Source organism: Phoca vitulina, unplaced genomic scaffold, assembly GCF_004348235.1.
Source record: "Phoca vitulina isolate PV1807 unplaced genomic scaffold, GSC_HSeal_1.0 scaffold26, whole genome shotgun sequence".
NCBI lineage: Eukaryota > Metazoa > Chordata > Mammalia > Carnivora > Phocidae > Phoca > Phoca vitulina.
In genome coordinates this window covers 8,729,134-8,743,772 of record NW_022589729.1, presented here as the reverse complement: position 1 = coordinate 8,743,772, position 14,639 = coordinate 8,729,134, and the positions used below count along the sequence as shown (strand labels likewise).

The 14,639-nt window shown below is 41.0% G+C and overlaps 1 protein-coding gene and 1 pseudogene across 8 annotated transcripts in view; both read right to left on the bottom strand.

Annotated features, from left to right (window-relative positions):
* Nucleotides 1-14,639, bottom strand: part of ESRRG (estrogen related receptor gamma) — a 563,748-nt gene that overhangs the window by 423,357 nt on the left and 125,752 nt on the right. For 5 of the 8 annotated variants that reach the window (XM_032422150.1, XM_032422153.1, XM_032422149.1 and 2 more), the window contains exon 2: nt 5,266-5,357. The exons of the other annotated variants lie outside the window; for them this stretch is intronic. The gene's annotated coding sequence lies outside the window, so the exon portion shown is untranslated. The remainder of the gene's footprint in view (nt 1-5,265; nt 5,358-14,639) is intronic. 8 annotated transcript variants of the gene reach the window in all.
* The window catches only part of LOC116643350, a 65,199-nt pseudogene continuing 55,928 nt past the window's right edge, over nt 5,369-14,639 (bottom strand).

Genomic DNA, 14,639 nt, shown 5'->3' with positions numbered 1-14,639 from the left:
ACCCCAAATTTTAATTGTCTACAATGGAAGGAGTACCCTTCTCTCTCCTAAATGCTCCTGCTATTAGTTCAGTTTCTCAGAAATGCTCCCGGTGGCGGGTCCTCACCGGATGTCATGTCTGCATAGAACAGCAACAGAGCAGATTGAGCTCCTCGGTGGAACCGTCTGCATTCGAATCATACTCCTTTACTTGGCTGGACTCCTGCACTTCTCTGTACCCAGTCTCCCCATTTAAAAATGGGATAATAGTTGGGGCACTTGGGTGGCTCAGTCGTTAAGCATCTGCCTTCGGCTCAGGTCAGGATCCCAGGGTCCTGGGATCCAGCCCCGCATTGGACTCCCTACTCAGTGAAGAGCCTCCTTCTCCCTCTCCCCCTGCTCGTGCTCTCTCCTCTCTCTCTCTCACTTGCTCACTCTCTCTCTCAAATAAACAAAATCTAAAAATAAATAAATGAAATAAAACGGGATAACAGCAACCACTTGATGGGGCTACTTTCAGGATTAAATGATTTATTATATTTGAAGCACTTAAAAAGTGTGGGGCACATACCAAGAATTATAGAAGTGTAAGCTATTATTCTCTTTCAAGTTTTCTATCGTGAACATGTATTAGAATAATAATAAAATGTGTTAAAAATAGCCAATGGCTAACATAATGTGCCTAACATAATGCCCTGCTCTTCAATAAGAGAAAACCATGGTCCTGGTGTAACCCTGCCCTCTGGCTTCTGTCCTCTCATACCTTCCAGATTTTTAGCCCCGCTCCCACCCCTACTCCTTATGTTTGTCTGGTTTGTCTTTAATAATCGGCTCTCAGGGGCACCTGGATGGCTCAGTTGGTTAAGCGACTGCCTTCGGCTCAGGTCATGATCCTGGAGTCCCAGGATCGAGTCCCACATCGGGCTCCCTGCTTAGCAGGGAGTCTGCTTCTCCCTCTGACCCTCACCCCTCTCATTCTCTCTCTCTCTCTCTGTCATTCTCTCTCTCTCAAAAATAAATAAAATTTTAAAATTTAAAAAAAATATTTAATAATCGGCTCTCAAATGAAAAAAAGCCCCAATTTCTGTGGAGTAAATACTCTTACCATGGCTGAGGTCAAGCTACCCACATGGCATCATGGTACATGCCGGGGGGAGGAGATGGGCAGCAAATGAGAACAGCACAGATTTTTACCATCTAGATATGACAGACACGCCCCAGGAGCATAGGTGATTGATTGCAATGCATGAGGGGAAATAATTAGGAAGTGATAAGTTTTCAGTATTCATTACTTTTGTTTTTAATAGGATGGATTTATTGTAAGTTTATGTAATTTAATTTTTAATCATATGTCATAAAAGCTGGCTCACTGAATTTCTAGAAATTTAACAATTGGCCCTCGGGGTATGAGCAAGCTCCAGCACACCACTGAGCCGCCACCTCAAACATTCTCCCTTCCACTCCAGCTTTACATCCCCCCTGAACGGGCTCTCCTCATTTCCCTCCACTGACCCCTGGCCTACCTACTTTACAATGCAGGATTACAGCCCCCCACTTGCCTTCCCTTACCTGGCGATATCAGCATGTTTTGAGGAATAGGATACACTTAGCACCTAAGTATGTGTATTTCTTATCCCTTTCACTGATTATTTGTGTATCATCCTTTCTCCCATCTCCGAGTTAGATCATATTTGTTTCAGACCAGTGGTTACCGCCTGAGGAAAAGGAGAGGGACTGCATATCTGAGAATCATTTGAGAACCTGGGGGCTTCTCAAGCTTCACCTTCTGCTGCCTAATTGAGGCTGATACTTCATCTCCCATGTCTACCTCACTTGGGTTTAGAAAGCCACTATTTTGTATGTTACAAATCTTAGCACAATGAATGTCTAGCACATAGCAAGCACTCTGTAATTACTTGTCTATTGAAGCGATCTGACATTTTAGTAGAAAAGTTAAAATTCTATTAACTTAGTGACTGGCTAAAAAGGTGGATTCCTTGTCAAGGTAGGTTTTTGGCTTCTTATATTGAAGTCAAAGAAACAACAATACAGTCTTAAGGTATAATAGTGAGAGAACAGGTTAATAAGTTAGGGTATTCTTTTTGATAAAGGCAATAAAATAAATGTCTGTGACCAGGGGGCAAATGCACAAGCACATTACTGCTTAGGGGATCAAGTCATCGATGCCTTTATTAATGTGAAAATGACTGTTTAGAAATTCCTGCTGTCCCCTTCTCGGACACCTTGGGGACATGTAGATACATACACACATAAGTATAAATGTATATGGCTTGATCATATACTCACTGCAAAGCATTTTTAAACTCCAAATGGGACGGGTAGGAGCTAATTGCATTAGAGATAATATTTAGGGAGCAAATTGTTTTTCTCCTGCTTACTTTGAAATAACATCATAACTGTCTCTCACAGACCTCGACAAAAAAAAAAAAGAGAGAGAGAGAGAAGGCTAATGGACTTCATGTTCCCATGGAAATTTTGGATGACATTAAAACAGTCAAAGATAAGCACCAGCGGTAAGGCATAAAACCTATATTTCAGGACCAGAATTGCAACATCACATCCTTTCTGAAATTAGAGTAGGGATTTCAGATTATCATTTGTTCAAATCATTTGCATTCCCTGGGCACATATCCAGTGGCAGAGAAGTTTCCCGAGAGGCATTCTCAAGCCTCGCTGAGGCAACCACCCTGAAGAGAAGACGCACTTGCAAACTCAAGGGCTGTACGAGCGGGTCTTCCTCTTTTAATTGGTATTTATATTTGCCCCAAGAAAGAAGACTAATTTTCAGGCAGTCTGTTTAGTGAGGAAAAAACTCAAAATTTTTGGCCTCACTTAGCCAGCAGTAAGCCCTCTGATATTCCTCAGTCATAAATAAAGAGCATTGACAAAGACATTAAAGATGGAAACGATAAAATTGTCAGGAAGGGCAGGAAAAAAATTGCCATGATATTCTGTCTCAGTTTACAAAAAAGGTATTAAAATCCCAACAATACAAAAATAGACTTGAACAATGACTTTTTTTTTTTTTTTAAGGGAGGGGGACAATTGCTCCCGACTTCCGAAGATGAGTGTCTTAAAGGTTTCATTGATTAGTTGTTAAGTTTGCTGGTGAATGATTAGTCGATTAGTCAGAAAGGTTTGAATTAGTTACTAGGACTCTGCCTCCCATGAATAAAATGCAGGGAGTGTTCTCTCTCCCACCCTCTGTGACAGATGATATCTGTTTTCTCCTGTGAGTTTGAATTTAAGAGCCACTGAAGCTCAGCAACAGTATATTCTGGCTCAAATGAGCTGAAAATTGCATTCAATTTGAATTTCAAAAATGGAGGGGAAGAAGGGGGGAAAAAAAAACCCTCAACACTCATCAAGTCTCCGTACTTTTCAACGACTTCCTGAGGCTTAGTTGCATTCCGCCAGGCTGAGGACCTGAAACCAGGATGTGCACAGGGGGAAAGAGCATCGCTGGATTCCTGCCCAGTCTGAGTTTAAAAATAAACTTTTAATAGTCAGGATCAAAGCAAACCTCACTTTTACGCACATGCATAATGCAGAATGCGACCCACCAAAGAAATAGATTTATCTTCTCCAAACTCAAATTGGCCTGTTGTTTTTTTTTTTTCCTTATGTACTTTGGAGGTGATAAAGGTGAAGGTGTTTTCCCTGGGAAACTCTAGAAAGGTAAATTCTTTTCTAAATTAAAATTAATTCCTATTCAGCTCACTTAAGACCCTCATTCCTTGTCGCTTGGTTCTTCTCCCTTCACCTGCCTCACATTACAAAGCAGATGTGTTCTTGAAAAGTTGAGTGAGTGGACATTGATTTTTCAAATCAAATCATATTTTGAAAGCTCTAAGAGAGTTGGTTATTTAAAGGAATCTTATGATAAATTATTTTATAAAGCCAAGGTATTTTTAGAGTGCAAATAACTGTCCCTTCATGCAAAGGCACCGTAAGCATGAGTTTGAAACCCATTCCGGTTCCTTAAAGCAGGGCATACTTGCAGTTCATCAGAAGCACAGATTTAAGTATCACCACTAATTAAAACTAAACTGATGTCACACAAAACAACAGATGATATCCCGGAATCACACAACTGAATGATTTTTGGCCAGAACTCCATTTTATGATAGTTTGAGCTGAAGGAGCAGAGAGAACACCAAACTCATTTCAATCCACTTCACACATGGAAACATATTCTCCCATTGCCTAAATTATTCTCAATTTGCAAATTAAGCAACTTGGGTGCCATGAAAAAGGTAATTTGACTTCTAAAGTGCCATTTTCCACATTGAAGCAAAAATCTGCCGAATGCTGTTCAGAAAAATCTGACTTGCTGCAGAGGCTTCAGTCCCGAGCAGGATGGAGAGACATCATGGGCAGCGAGGGTGCACTGATTTCCTGCACACCTACCAGCCTCTGCAGCGGTACGGGGGGAGGGGGGGGAACGGGCAAATAAATCACTGATATTACCCCCAAAGAGCTGACCATTTAGGGCGGGGGTTTGTCACCTTTCCCGAGTTGTGGACCCATTTGAGAGTCAGATGGAAGCGGGGACTCTTTGCACTGAAAGAACCCCTCCACATTCTGATCCTGTCGGACCGTCATTATAATGGGGCTTGTAAATGCAAGAGACAGACCTGGGTCTAGTTGACCAACTGAGTAACTGATGGTAGCCAAGAACAGGAGGATGATTTTCCTTCAAATGTGAAGTGAAAAAGACTTGATGTCTAGGTATACTGGGAAAGTACTAGGTATTCAATTGGTAATAGGTGGCATACCAAGTACTTTTAGTAAGTTCACAGAAGACTGAATTAGGAAGAGAAGGCTTCCTACCGTAAGCACCGTACAAGACATAAAGAAAAATACTGTATTTTGCTTCTGGTGCATCCCCAAAGACCAGAATTAAGAAACAGTCTGACCCCGACAGCCAGGCTTCAAAATAGCAAATCAATAAAAACAGGTTCCTTTCAAAAGGAACCCCACGATCACCACAACACACACTCAGTGAAGTCTAATTTGTCAGAATATCTCATAAAATAAAACACTCTACAAGCACGAAAAATGACATTTTTGCATTTTAAAAGACAGAATGAGAGAAATATGGGAGCCTCTTCATTGCGTTGCTAATGAGATACATGCTAGGACCACAGTGAATCAAAGCTATCAAGAGGCCACTTAACCCTATAATGGGCACTACCTGGCATTATGTTATATAGGTTTCAAAATGAACATTAATATCTCCTACTCTTGTAGGGGACAGCTTACCTTTCAAACTGCAACAATGTTAGCGTAGGATTTTTTCCTTACATCTTCATAATTTAATATTGTTTCATTGATGAGCCAGTAAATTGTCAGCTCTATTCATTTATGTGACGTGAGCAAGGATCCAACCCAAAAAAGGAAAAAAAAAAGTGAGGTCAATTTCCTTGGCTGCTGCATTTAATAAAATCTCCCAGGCAATAGAGTTAAGCACACATTAATAGCTATGGGTTCACACGCCCTGCCTTTAGCAAGTCTTTGATTTTCCTATATATATACTCAGAGCCGTCTTAACACTCCCAACTAAGGTACAGTCCTCATTTCTTATTTTAAGTTTTCTTCTATCTCAGCTTTATCAGATTTACTAATCTTCGGCTCCACTCTTATTTATAGTGTATGCTCTGGTTAAGGTTTCAAAGCAGTTTCCGTGATAACTCCCATTTATAACTTTCAGAAAAAAATTCTATCACAGGGACCAAAGGATTGTCTACTTATTTCACATCAGACTAAAAATATATGAATTTCTCCAAATATGAGGGTTTGGTCTCTCATTTCTCTGACCCTCAGAAAAGATAAAAGAGAACAGGTAGAGAAGCACGAGTTTCCTGACTGGAAAAACGTGAAGCTTCTGTTTTAAATAACTCCACAGTGGGTTTTAGCCAAGCATGCCCTTCAAAACACACTTCTGTTCGAGGTAGAAGTTCATCAGGAGAAATTCTTAGGTGGACCCTCATGAAACTACCAATGTTCTACCAATCTTGACGGACAAACATGGCAATTCCATGTGATTTAAATGAACATCTCTCCCATCTTTACCCTCCGCTAAAAAACAACTCTTCAGAGCAACAACATGACCCCTGGAACATCCAGGTGAATTTGATGTGGGCTTGCAGCCCAGGGAATGGGGGAGGAGAAGAAAAGAAGTTTGTGAGCAATGGACAACTCTAACGATTTCTTCGGTATACACTCCAGTGCAGAAACTCATTCATCAGGTGGCACCCGGGCCATTTTCTGTCATGCCCCTTGAGGCACGAATGTGATAGCTGTAGCCTTTGGGGAGTGAACACGTCAAAGAGATGCCTGAATCGTGATGAGGAGAGTCTCAGAGAGGCCCTAAATCACATGCACTGAAGACACCATTCACACCCACAGCTTTCGCCCTTTACTTTGAAGAAAGAAGTTAAAAGTAAAATGCTTGACAATTAAGCAAGTTGAGGTTTTAATTCCAACTACACCTTAATACCCCCAGGCTACAAAGAAGCAACTGGAATCAAACTTTGATCATTTGCTCTCATGCTGAAGAGGAAGGACTTGACTACTGAAAGACAAAGGGATATTTTGTAAATAAATTCTTGCAGACAGTGAGAGCTCAAGATCTACTAAGCCCAGAGACCAAGAAGGTTTCCAGTGGAGACTGGAGGTTGGCAGAGTCTAGAATCAGGAAAGAAAGCTGCTCTGCAAATAAAAATAGGAGGATGTTTCCAGGACACTCAAAAAGCGAGAAAGAAGGCAAGATGACACGAATGTGGGAATTCAACCCTATTTATTTCCTGGGACTGTGAACACAGGAGGCCTGTTAAAAAGCTGTAATTTGTATAAGTCTAAGGAAACATGAGGAGAGAACCCACCCAATGGACACTACAGGGTAAGAAGTCTGCGGGGAACTAATTTAGGTCATTACTTTTTTTTTTTTTAAAGAAAGCTTACAACTCAAGAAGTACAGGCATACCTTGGAGATACTGCCGGTGGGTTCCAGACCACGACAATGAGCAAGAATTGCAAGGAAGCGAGTCAAAGGAATTTTTCGGTTTCCCCGTGCATATAAAAGTTATGTTTACACTATACGTCATCTATTAAGTGTATAATAGCATCATGTCTAAAAAACAATGTACATCCCCTTTTATAAAAATACCTTATTGCTAAAAAATGCTAGCCATCATCTGAGTTTTTAGCAGGTCATCATTTCTTTGTGGTAGAGGGTCTTGCCTCAGTGTTGATGGCTGCCTACTGGTCAGGGCGGTGGTGGCTGAAAGCTGGGGTGGCTGAGACAATTGCTTAAAATAAGCCAATGAAGTCTGCCAAATCAACTGACTCTTCCTTTCATGAATGATCTCTCTGTGGCATGTGATGCTGTTTGATGGCGTTTTACCCACAGTAGAACTTCTTTCAAAATTGGAGTCAATCTTCCCACAACCTGCCTCTGCTTTATCAACTAAGCTTATATAATATTCTAAACCCTTTGTTTTCATTTCAAATCTTCAGTTTCTTCAGCATCTTTACCAGGAGTAGATTCCATGTCAAGAAACCATCTTCTTTGCTCAGACACAAGAAGCAACTCCTCATCTGTTAAAGTTTTATCATGAGGTTACACAATTCAGTCCCATTTTCAGGCTCCACTTCTAATTCTGGTTCTCTTGCTACTTCTACCAGATCTGCAGGTACTTCTTCCACTGAAGACTTGAACTTCTCAAAGTCATCCATGAGAGCTGGAATCAACTTCCTCCAAACACTTGTTAATAGTGGCATTTTGACCTTTTCCCATGAATTACAAATGTTCTTAATGGCATCTAGAATGGTGAATCCTTTCCAAAGGTTTCAATTTATTTTGCCAGATCAATCAGAGGAATCATTATTTATGACAGCTGTAGCCTTATAAAATGTATTTCTTTCCTTTTTTTTTAAGAGAAAGACAGAGCCTGAGCGGGAGGGAGGTGGGCGCCAGTAGGGGCAGAGGGAGAAGGAGAGAGAGAATCTTAAGCAGGCTCCATACTCAGTGTGGAGTCCGACACAGGGCTCAATCTCATGACCCTGAGATCATGACCTGAGCCAAAATCAAGAGTCATGACCTGAGCCAAAATCAAAAGTCAGGGGCTTAACTGACTGAGCCACCCAGACACCCCATAAAATGTATTTGTTAAATAATAAGAGTTGAAAGTCAAAATTACTCCTTGACCCATGAGCTGCAGAATGGATATTGTGTTAGCAGGCATGAAAACAACATTAATCTTGTCCATCTCCAGCAGAGCTCTTGGGTGACCAGGTGCATAGTCAATAAACAGTCATACCGTGAACAAATCTTTTTTCCAGAGCAGTAGGTCACAACAGTGTGCTTAAAATATTCAGTAAACCATGTTGTAAAAAGATGTGCTGTCATCCGGGCTTTACTGTTCCATTTATAGAGCATAGGCAGAGTAGACTAGGTATATTTCTTAAGAGCCCTAGGATTTTCAGAATGGTAAATGAGCATTGGCTTCAACTTCAAGTCACCAGCTGCATGAGCCCTAGCAAGAGGGCCAGCATGTCCTTTGAACCTATGAAACCAGGCATTGACTTCTCCTCTCTAGCTATGAAAGCCCTAGATGGCATCTTCTTCTAACAGAATGCTGTTTTATCTACATTAAAAATCTGCAGTTTAGTGTAGCCACCTTCACAAATTATCATAGATCTTCTGGATCACTTGCTTCAGTTCCTACATCAGCACCTGCTGCTTCACTTTGTCCTTTGATGTTCTAAGGGCAGCTTCTTTCCTTAAACCTCATGAACCAACCTCCGCTAGCTTCATACTTTTCTTCTGCAGCCTCCTTACCTCTCTCAGCCTTCATAGGATTGAAGAGTTAGGGCCTTGTTCTGGATTAGGCTTTGGCTTAAGAGAATTATGTGGCTGGTTTGATCTTCTATCCAGACTTCTAAAACTTCCTCCATATCAACAATAGGTGTCTCACTTTCTTATCATTCCTGTGTTCACTGGGAATAGTACCTTTAATTTCCTTCAGGAATGTTTCCTTTGCATTACAATTTAGCTAACTCTTTGGAGCAAGAGGCTTAGCTTCTGGCCTGTCTCAGTTTTTGACACGCTTTCCTCCCTACACTTAATCATTTGTAGCTTTTGAAGTGAAGTGAGAGACGTGCGACTCTTCCTTTTACTTGAACACTCGGGAGGCCATTGTAGGCTTATTAATTGGCCTCATATTGTTGTGTCTCAGGGAATGGGGAGGCCAGAGGGGAGAGAGAGAAGGGAACGGCCAGTTGGTGAAGCAGTAGGAACACATACAACATTTATCGATCAAGGTCATTGTCTTCAATGAATGCAGTTCGTGCCCCCCCCAAAACAATTACAAGCGTAACATCAGAGATCACCAATCACCAATCACCATAACAAATATAATAACAAAAAAGTTTGATATATTGTGAGAATTAGCTAAATGTGACATAGAGTAAACAGTGTTGGAAAAAAAATGACACCAATAGACTTGCCTGATGCAGGGCAGTCAGAAAACTTCAATCTGTAAAACACCCAGTATCTGAAAGTCCAAGAAAGCAAAGTGCAGTAAAATGAGGTATATCTTACAAAAGAAGGATTCGAAGGATCAAAAATCCTCTGGGTGCTGATTTCATGAGACAAGATGTTGCTGTCCATGTGATGTTGCCAACGGTCATGATCGACGTGGCTGTGATTTCAAGTTAACGTTTAAAATAAACAACTTGTCAAAGCCCATCGCTGAAATTAATGAAAATTCAAAATAATGTTCACATTATGATAACAGTTTTTGGAATGAGTTCTCCTTTTGATCCCACACACAGAGCCTATGTCTGAGCAGAGGCATTCCGCTCAGGATCATGTTATTTGGGATCTCCCATACATACACGAGGCAGCCCACATCAGCCATCAGCAACATCCTGCTCTCAGAGTCTTGGGGAGGAAGAATTACTATGTTACTAAACTCCCTTTCAGTCACATGCAAGGTGTTCAGGAATTGCTGCAAGGAGAGAAAAGATGGATGCATAGCGCTTTCTAAAAATAATTGGAGTCTTCTGGGACCAAAGATACATAAACTAGTTGTCCCATGGGCAACTGGGATCCTGTTATTTGGGAATTCTCGGGAGGTGGGCAGGGCGGGGGGGGGGGGAGGATGAATTAGAATCTAGCTCTTTGACTACTCTTCCCCAACTCCAGTGTCTGCGTATTTTTACTACATACATCTTAGACTCCATTTCATGTTCTGTCCCATTCAAGGGTCCTGGGTGAGGGAAGACAGATGGGCACTTAAAGGGTATGGGAATTTATTCCCATTACCTCAATGATCTCCTCTTACTACAAAATGCAATATACATTTCCCCAGATTAACCCCATTTTAAATGGTGACAACCGACCCAGGTGGAAGATTTCTTATTCAATACTGCAGGTAATTTAATGAAGAACAGAAAACAAAACTGTTGCCAACTTCTAGAAGTTCAGTTACAGTATGAGTGAGCAAGATTTTTGTGTGTAATCTAGAAATTCACTACTCCTTATGTAATTTTTCTGTCTGGAAATATTCTGAATTACAAACAACCAGTTTTAAAATGTACATGGGAACACTACCATTTTGTAAACTAGGAACTGCCTATACTCAACTAATTATTGAGATTGGACAACTTGAACTAACAAAAAAAATTAATTCCAGGATTAAAAACTACCAGACATGTTCACATGGATTTTGCATTGCACAACTTGAGGGGGCATCCTACAAATAGATTGCAATGTGAATGGTGCTACCCCACTATGTTTGCATAGCACGGGGTTAGGGGAAGAAGCATCTGGATTCCCTTCCCTATCCCAGAGGAATTTTTAAAAGATTTAGTTCTTTATTTATTTGAGAGAGAGAGAGAGAGAGGGAGAGCGAGTGCGCACACCCGCAAGCAGGGGGAGGGGTAGAGGGTGGGGGAGAGAGAGAGGGAGAGAAGCAGACTCCCGGCTGAGTGCTCCAGAGTCCAGTGCAAGGCTCGATCTCATGACCCATGAGATTATGACCTGAGCCAAAATCATGAGTAGGATGCCCAAACTGAATGAGCCAACCAGGTGCCCCCCAGAGGATATTTTTAGAGCAAATCCAGGGAACTGAATGACTAGGGTCCCTTCACTCAAAGTCACTGACCCCAAGGCAATAGGACTTGCACCACCCCTACCCTCACCATCAACAGTCTCTAGGTTGTTGCAGTCAGCTCCTTAGATGACAGGGAATTACCTCCCTACCTTCAAAGGGAGGAAGATCTGTTCTTCAGGTCCCAAAATGGTACTAAGAATGGATGTTCCAATAAAAAGAGAAGCCACTTAGCACAGAATGTTCCTGAAATGTAGTAGCACTATGGTAGGACCCAACTATTAACCGCACTGCTATCCTTGGCGAAAAGCACATTTTGAATTCCAAAACCTTAGGAGTATATCTTACCAGGAGGCATTACCTCTAATCTACTTACACAGAGATACAAAAGCCTGTGCATAATATAGTCTAAAAAATGAATAGGTAACAGTAGGTTTTTAAAAAGGAAAACACAAATAGTCCTTTTAATCCTTCTGAATACAACTTTAGAATATAGTCAGATAGTAGAAGATACACAGAAGAAATTCCTCAACTTTCTAGATTCCCTGCCATATGTTTTTTGTGTGGTTCTAAATAGGTTTGATTATTTGAAGATTTTTTCCTAAGATTTCAGTAGAGGCAATCAGAAAAGATTTTCCCAGGCCAGCATGGGATATCCAAACAAGCTACTGGTTATGGGGAAGATTTGGGGCAAAGATGGTTTTAGCTCCCCACCCCTCACCAAGCTTGCCATAATAAGAGAGAAAAATGGAACAATGTAAGCAACATGATATTTTAAAATGTCCCTTGAAAGGGAGAGTAGATCAGTCTGTGATACCGTTTTGAGAGTGGACAATAATCCATCAATTTCGATACAGTTTTTTCAATGATGGATACAATGTAAAGCTTTCCCCCATTTAAACTGAGCTCCAACTTAGAATTCCAGATTTAGATCTCCCAGTAGTTGCCACTTTATAGCTAGTCTTCCCAAATTCAGTAATATTGGCTACCTTCAGATACAATTTCTGATGGAGGAAGCTCTTCTGTGAAGGCAGGATATTTTAAAAATAAGAGGCTGAGATCCTTGATTCTAACACATCGCCAATCATTTTCCTTCCACTCTGACCCTGGTAGTGTGGAAGGTCAGGAAAGGAAAGGAAAGGGGTAAGTAGCAGAAGAGAAGAAGTGACAGACTAAAAGAAAAGAAAAATAAGGGAAAGAAAGAGGAAGATGAACCATGAGCGAGCACACAGTCCACTCACTCCAAATTGGAATACATTAATGCTCTCAAATGGAGCGCAACTTCCTTGTGGTTCATCCTCCTCTCTGGAGGATGCAGGAATACCAGTGCTGGCTAGATGCTGGAGATAATCCTCTCCGAAAGCTGCATTTCACCAGTGACGAAAGGGAGGCCTTGCAAGGCAAAGTGACTTACAAAGTCATGACCAGAAGCCAGGTTCACGGCGAACCAGCCCAAGTTCCTACCGACCACACCTGCCTTAAAACAGGGATGGTTTTTCCAAGCTGTAGACAATTGCTAATGACTCAACAGTGAAGTAAGATGGAGGTGCCTTTCTCTCTCTGGGGGGGAAAACACAGGTCAGTTACAGTATTTGAACTTGCAGAACAGATGGGGCTGGCAAGGCCCAGCCAACCCAGCTTCCGGGGCAACCTGACCCTTGGTGACAGCATACTTTGAATTTAGAGGGACAAGCTCTAAGCCTCATTTTTTTTATAGTCCTAACAAACTATCTCTGGTGGTGATTATGACATAACATTTCTGGTGATTAATTAAGAACTCTTCATTACATCAGTCAGCTTATAATTAACAGTTCCCCCATCTTTAATAAAATATATAGAATGATATGAAACAAATGAGGGATACCAAGTGGTAGATAAAATCTAAGTCCAAATGAGATCATCATCCTGTACCAGTCAAGAAGGAGGCAAAGCAGCAAACAGGGGAGGGAAGAGATGAGTGAGGAGTGTTCAAAAAGGCAATGGGGAGGAGGAAGGAGGCATTTGCTCAATCAGTACCTATTTTCAGAATTTCCTTCAAGCTGGCTTGGACTGAGAGCCATCAATTATTTAAAAGATGTAACATGATGCTTCCTTTGTTGAAGCAAACCTGCAAGAGGACCCCGAGAGAAAATAAAAAATGAATTAGGCAGAATGTATTAGTCTGCTTGAAGAAAACAAAGACTTAGCTGTTGGGACTGACTCTGTTTTAGAAATAGTTCGGTTTTGTCTCTTAAAAGCCACAAACCTTTTTTTTTTTTTTCTCTCCTTACCTATTTATTTATTATTTTCTACAGTAGCTCACACAAAAAGAGGAATGAATCATTTCCTAAACTTCTTTCTTTTCAGATTCAGCTTGATGTATTGTCTTCATTTAAATTACAAATACACTAATCTGAAACACTGTTTACCAAGTAGCATTTTAAATGAAAGATACAAGAAATTGCATCACTCACATTTTAAAAATGACTTTAGACTCTGGACCTCATAAAAAACAGCCGACAGTGTTCTCCGTCTTGGCTGCTATATTTCAGTCCAGTGAATGAAATTCAATTAGTGAGCTTTGTACTTAGGACATTATGATTCTGATGGTTGGTCTGATCAAAATTGGTGTGCCAAGCCCTAGTTCTGTTTTTTTGGCAGATCACAGTTAACGAAAAAAAAAAAAAGAAAACAATAGGGCAGGTTGGCATGAAGAAAGTTAGTTTTTGGAGCAGCTTAATTTTCACCATCATTAAAAAATATGGGAGGAGGAGAGCTATTCCCCAGAACAGCTCTTTACTAAGTGAACGGATTAACTTTTTGAGAAACCTCAATGTTTGAGTCTGTCATTACCAGTTTTAGTACTTTCCCAAAATAGTCATCAGCCTCAGACAAACCAGTAACGGATTACAATGAATGCATTACAGATTTCATTCATTCTTAGGTTTTGATCGGCCTCAGCTGGTGTTCCAAACAGAAAGTACAGACTGGAATCTTGCTGATGTTTTTCTAACCCTCAGAATTACATAAAGTGACAAGCACCGAATAGGAAACCCTGAGCCTTTACAGTGTGGACTCAGACCACACCATCAGTTCAAGAGGTGCTACATCTTTAACACTTGAAGCACTCTAACACTTGAAAACAAAACCACACACAACAAAAACCACAGGGCTAAGCCAAGTGCATCACACGCCTTGGTCCCCCATCTGGACTACCGCACTCTGATTCAAGAGCACCGCATCTGCATGGATCAAACAGAATGGTTAAGAGTGACTCCAACTGATCATTACATGGCTTGACTCTTTGAAAAAAGGTAGACAAGGAATAGTGGAGATTTTAGAAGACTATACAGCCATTGGTCTATTAATAACAATCTTAAGTAATTCACCAATTGAGATCTGAGGACCCATTTGAATTTCAGAGGTTTGTTGTTGTTGTTTAAGCACAGACCAGCTCCCATCACTTCTTTGCTTCTCTCACAGGGAATGACACCACCATCCAACTCATTGTACAGACAGAAACAAAGGAATCTTCCTTGG